This window comes from Podarcis tiliguerta, assembly GCF_965153285.1.
Source record: "Podarcis tiliguerta genome assembly, chromosome: 4".
Classification (NCBI taxonomy): Eukaryota; Metazoa; Chordata; class Lepidosauria; order Squamata; family Lacertidae; genus Podarcis; species Podarcis tiliguerta.
In genome coordinates, this window is record NC_139537.1 from 32,144,056 (window position 1) to 32,150,256 (window position 6,201).

The following is a 6,201-nucleotide window of genomic DNA, read 5'->3' on the forward strand; positions in this document are numbered from 1 at the left end:
AGTGGGACACTGCCCCACTAAAAAAACAGTCATCCTTTGAAGTGTCCCCACATTTCTCCACATTTTGCAGTGCCATTCTGCAGACAGGTAATGTGTACAAAAATGCGTGTGGTAAAGTGTGCATAAAATCTGTATATTGGTGGAATATGATAGTACAGTGGTACCTCGGCTTACAAACAGCTTGGGTTACAAACACCTTGGGTTATAAACACCTAGGATTACAGACTCCGCTAACCTGGAAGCAGTACCTCAGGTGAAGAAGAAGAAGAAGAAGAAGAAGAGTTTGGATTTGATATCCCGCCTTTCACTCCCTTTAAGGAGTCTCAAAGCGGCTAACATTCTCCTTTCCCTCCCTCCCCCACAACAAACACTCTGTGAGGTGAGTGGGTCTGAGAGACTTCAAAGAAGTGTGACTAGCCCAAGGTCACCCAGCAGCTGCATGTGGAGGAGCGGGGACGCGAACCTGGTTCCCCAGATTACGAGACTACTGCTCTTAACCACTACACCACACTGGCTCTCAAGAACGTTGCCCCAGGATGAGAACAGAAATCATGCTCTGGTGGTGCTGTGGCAGCGAGAGGCCCCATTAGCTAAAGTGGAACCTCAGGTTAAGAACTGTTTCAGGTTAAGAACGGACCTTCAGAATGAATTAAGTTTGTAACCAGAGGTACCACTGTAATGATATTAATAATAGTAATATTAGTGACATGATAACAATGGTGGTGAAAAATAACGAAGCAAAACTGCATGATTAAGGAAAAATGCATTGCAAATATGTATGTATTAGGCAAAATGGCAGATAAAAATGTCTCTATTAGAAGAAATTTGCTCTAAAATGAAGCGTTTGGTGGCAGCTTTGACCACATGCACCTCTGACATGCACCATTTGTGGTGGTGCTGGTCAACCTTCAGCGTGAGCTAAAAAGGGTTAGCCATCACATTTCCTGGATATTTCATTTGCTCATCCACATAATCTGGCATTTTGAGGTCTCCGCTTGGCCTGTTCATGTCTTAAAGTATAGTTCATATGAATGTTATTGTGCTTTCATAGGAGTCAGTGTGATATATGAAGTCTGGCTGCAGCAAAGAATGACTCACTCTATTCCATATCCTGCTCTGTTCGGACATTTGATACCTTGCTGTGCAATTCTAACCATGCCTACTCCAGAAGTAAGCCCTACAGAAATTACTGGGGCTTACACACAGGTAAACAGGGTGAGGATTGCAGCCTTAATTGTGAATTCCTACTAAATTAGCATTTCCTTCTCTAAGAACAAACTTCTTACTATAATCTCAGGAGCTTTCAATGCTAGATGCTGAAATATGGCAACTTTTGCACTGTATGATGTGGCAAAAAAGAAATGAAAAAGCAGGCGAGTGCTGCTGGTGGAAGAGTCATTGCTATGGTGATTAGCAGCTCTAGCAGAGGCAAACTCTCTTGGGTATAATGTCATCTTCATTGCTGGAGTTGGACATTTTTCTGTACGATGATGAGTAATCACCCAGGACCTCAATGTAAACCTAGAATGTGTCTCACTGTAGAGCTAGTTAAGCATGAGGATGTTATTTGGCAATGTGGCAGATTCATATTATCATATAAAATTATTGTGCAATCACAGGGACCATGTGAGAATCTCATATTTCTTTCTTTGAAGAAGAGAAAGGGTCTGATCAGTCTTGCAGTGCAATCCTATGTATGTGTACTTAGACACATGCCCCACTGTGTTCAATGACAATTATTCCCAGGTCTAACTAAACAAACTAAACAAACTAAATATGTCGAGGGTGTATGAATCCCCCCAATAAATGAATGGTGTCCATTTAATATTTACTGTTTTAATTATTTGTATATATTTGTATAAATATGTTTTGAATTTATTTATAAAGATAAAACTGGAAATAATACTATTACCAACACTATTATCAAGACATGGAAGCACAACTACCTTTTCTTTTTTGTAGGATGCAAACAGACTTCACTTTCACAAAGTCTAAAAGCATTTTCTTAAAAAAGTTGAAAATGGAGACATTTGCAGTTCAAAACACAAAGGTCTAGGCTGGATATGGATTATAATCCCCCACCACCCTGAGAATTGAAGCTGGTTGGAAGAGGGAGCCCTGTGCGTGGTGTGTTCATCTCTCTTTCATCCCTGGCAAACAGATTTTGCAGCTTTTTCTATTCTTTGTTTCAAAAACCTGCAGATCCTGTTTTTAAGGATCTACCATATCTCAGTGGTAGAGCATATACCGTATTTTTCGCTCTATAAGATGCACCAGACCACAAGACGCACCTAGTTTTTGGAGGAGGAAAACAAGAAAAAAAATATTCTGAATCTCAGAAGCCAGAACAGCAAGAGGGATCGCTATGCAGTGAAAGCAGTGATCCCTCTTGCTGTTCTGGCTTCTGGATTAGCTGCACAGCCTGCATTCGCTCCATAAAATGCACACACATTTCCCCTTACTTTTTAGGAGGGAAAAAGTGAGTCTTATAGAGCAAAAAATACGGTACTTTGCATGCAAAATCTCTCAGGTTCAATCCCTTGCATCTTCAGGGATATATCATCATCATCATTATTTGCAGTTGGGGGAAATTACTGGTACTTTCAGAAACCCTGGAGAGCCATTGCCTGTTGGTTTGGAAAATACTAAGCTAGATGGATCAAGTGGCTGACTCACTATAAATCACTTTCCTATATTCCTTCCAACATCCAACAACAGGTGATAATGAGTAAAAACATATACATGCAAACTATCTGAAGTATCAGAATTATACCATCAGAATCAAGCCTCTGACTCAGATTACTTTCTGCCCTCTGAAAATCTGTCCCCCAGCCGCAGAAATAATTGAAAACGAAAACATACTACTCAAGTATTCCAACACTTGGCCGTCTTGAAAATAGATTTAAAAACACCCTACCCAATAAACATTGGGTATATGGTTATAATGGGACGCGGGTGGCGCTGTGGGTAAAACCTCAGCGCCTAGGACTTGCCGATCGTATGGTCGGCGGTTCGAATCCCTGCGGCGGGGTGCGCTCCCGTTTTTCGGTCCCAGCTCCTGCCCACCTAGCAGTTCGAAAGCACCCTTAAGTGCAAGTAGATAAATAGGTACCGCTTTATAGTGGGAAGGTAAACGGTGTTTCCGTGTGCTGCGCTGGTGCTGGCTCGCCAGAGCAGCTTCGTCACGCTGGCCATGTGACCCGGAAGTGTCTCCGGACAGCACTGGCGCCCGGCCTCTTAAGGGCAGGGGTACCTTTACCTTTATACTGGCCCATAAGGGCAGGGGTACCTTTACCTTTATATGGTTATAATGTGAGATTCAGCAACTTGCCTATATATCCATTTTGCTTGGTAATTTTTTCATCCAGGCTGTAAAAAGAAATGTTTTATAGCATTGGGCCAATGCAGTTTTATGGTAAGAAGTTGGAACGGTCTTTCTATTCAGAAGAAATCTGAGTATTTACTAGTAATGCAGTTTATAGGATTGTCAGAGGAGTGCCATTAAAGCTGGATAACTGCAGAATGCAAGATGCTTTTCGGGGAGGTTTCATATTCTGGAGCCGTTATAGGATTAGCATAAATTACCGCTGTTTGCTAGGCTGTCAACATGAGAACAAAACATCAGGTGGAAACTACGTGTTTAGGAAGAGGATGCAAAATAATCAGGTGCCACTAGGGATGGGCAGATAAGCCTATTTCCCTTCTGAGTCATAAGTCTGTTTTGTCCCAGGTTTTGCACACACAAAATTAGCACAGGCATTGCATGCATTTTGTACACATTCTTCCTCTACAATATCAAATGTATTTCCAATGTATTTCTCCCTAAAATATGTATCTTGGTGTGCATTATTATTTTTTTAACCAAGAGTGCATTGCAGTAATTGGAGAAACACATAATCAAGCACATCAGAGCACGGCAGGCACTTCTGTCTTCCACTGCCTCCCGCAGTTTGGTCAAACTCATGCTGGTAGCTTCGAGAACACTGTCCAACCATCTCGTCCTCTGTCGTCCCCTTCTCCTTGTGCCCTCCATCTTTCCCAACATCAGGGTCTTTTCCAAGGAGTCTTCTCTTCTCATGAGGTGGCCGAAATATTGGAGCCTCAGCTTCAGGATCTGTCCTTCCAGTGAGCACTCAGGGCTGATTTCCTTAAAAATGGATGCATTTGATCTTCTTGCAGTCCATGGGACTCTCAAGCAAGTAGGCATGTATATAGATATCTGCATATAAGTCTGGGAGTGGCAAATTAGGCCAGTTTTCTTCAAAATGCAGAGCCAGCAGGGGCATCTGCATCATGCTGGCCCATATCTTCCCTATTATTATTTATCTTAACTTTCACAGGCAGTGGCTTTAGTCTCCAAGTTCACAAACAGAGGACTTTCCCAGCCTTTCTGCCCAAGATCTTTTCAACAGGAAATGCTACACCTTGTGCATGCAAAGCACTCTACTGCCATATGTGCTCTAGAATTCAGAGTCTGGAGTCCCTTCAAACAAATTGTGCTTTTTGCAGAACAGAAAGCAGAATACCAGATTTCAGGGCAAAATGCTCCTGTACTTTCTGCTGGCGGGCTTCCCATAAAAGTGGCTCTCTCAACACATGCACATTAGAAGAGAACACATGAACACTTGCTGGATTAAACCAAAGGTTTGTCTAGTTCAGCATCCTGTTCTCACAACAGCCAGATGCCAATGAGAAGACCACCTGCAGTACATGAGGGCAATAGTACTTTCCCCACTTGTGGTCTTCAGCAACTTCAGAGGCATACTGTCTGCAATACTAGAGGTAGCAGACAGCTATCATCAGGGATGGATTAAATCTGTCCATTTCCATTCTCTCTGTGTTTCATTTTCTCACTTGTTTGGTGACCCCTTTTCCCTTCACAGAGCTACGTTTCTCAGAGTGGTTAAACTATCGTTCCCCCTTCCTAGGGAACTCTGGGAATTGTAGCTTTTTGAGGGGAAATAGGGCTTTTCTAGCAACTCTTGACACCCACAGCAATTTACAGTTCTCAGAATTGTTTGTGGGAAGCCATGACTGTGTAAAGTGGGGTGATACTGCTTTAAATGAATAGTGCAAAATCGGGCCTTGGTTAGGAGAAAAGTGGGAAGAGATATGGGAAGAGGTGGCATGTTTAATAGGTACCCAAATAGTATTTTAAAACTGATGAGGAAAGGAAAAAGGACATTAGCAGGCTCATTCAACTGACCAAAGAGGAGACACATGGCAGGAGTTGAAACTAGGAAGCTGGAGGCTGAAGAAGGCAAGTAAAGCAGGTAAGTTTGTTTATTATTATTAATCATGATGTGAAACCAATTTTGCAACAAGGGCAGCCTGAGATGTTTTTCATTCTTTGCCTCCATTTCCACACTTGTACTTTAACACTAACTGTTCCGCGTGAGGAGGATTTCAGGACGAAGTTATGGGACATGAAATGATTGGAAATGAAGCCTAATATCTGCCCGGAGACCTTTGCAGGTGCAAACAGCATGGAAAACGAGATGGCGTATAACCATCATTGAGCACACATAACCATGATTGGCTAATTTAAAAGGTGTCTGGAGGGGCCCTCAACTGTTCCACAAGAGTTGCACGTTTTATCCTTTCCTGCCTCCCCAATGATCTGTTGATTTTATCACAGGGCAGCAAGCTTACAGTGCAACAAGTTGCACAGGTACATACTTGGATCCAAGACTGTATTTTTTTATCTATGAAGGAATATTTTTCTCCAATAAAAAAGAATGTTGTTCCCCCCCCTCCCCAAGCCAAACAGAGGCTAGGGGTGGAATATTGCAACCTGAAGTTATTTCATTCTGATTCCTGGAATTCCAGCTTTTTGCCAAATCACGATTGCCTGCAGCAGTAGCTGTGCTTTCAAATGGAAAAGGTCTTCTCCCCCCTCCTGTCCCCATCTCCAGCTACTGTATGAACATCTGTGATATATAACACTCACCTCTTTTTATATGGGAGCCCTTGGGATTGCAACTGGTTTACAGTCCTAGGAAATCCCAGCTCAGACGATGTCAGGAATTAATGTGCTCATAAAGTTCCACCTTAAAACTAATTGAATGTGTCTGCGGCCAAGTCTTTCGCCCAGAGAAGCTCCGCTAAACGGTGACACATTGCGTTTGGAGCTAGATATTCCACATCTGGAATCCAAATGTTTGACGTGATGCTAAAAAAAAAAAAAAAAAGCCAGCACAA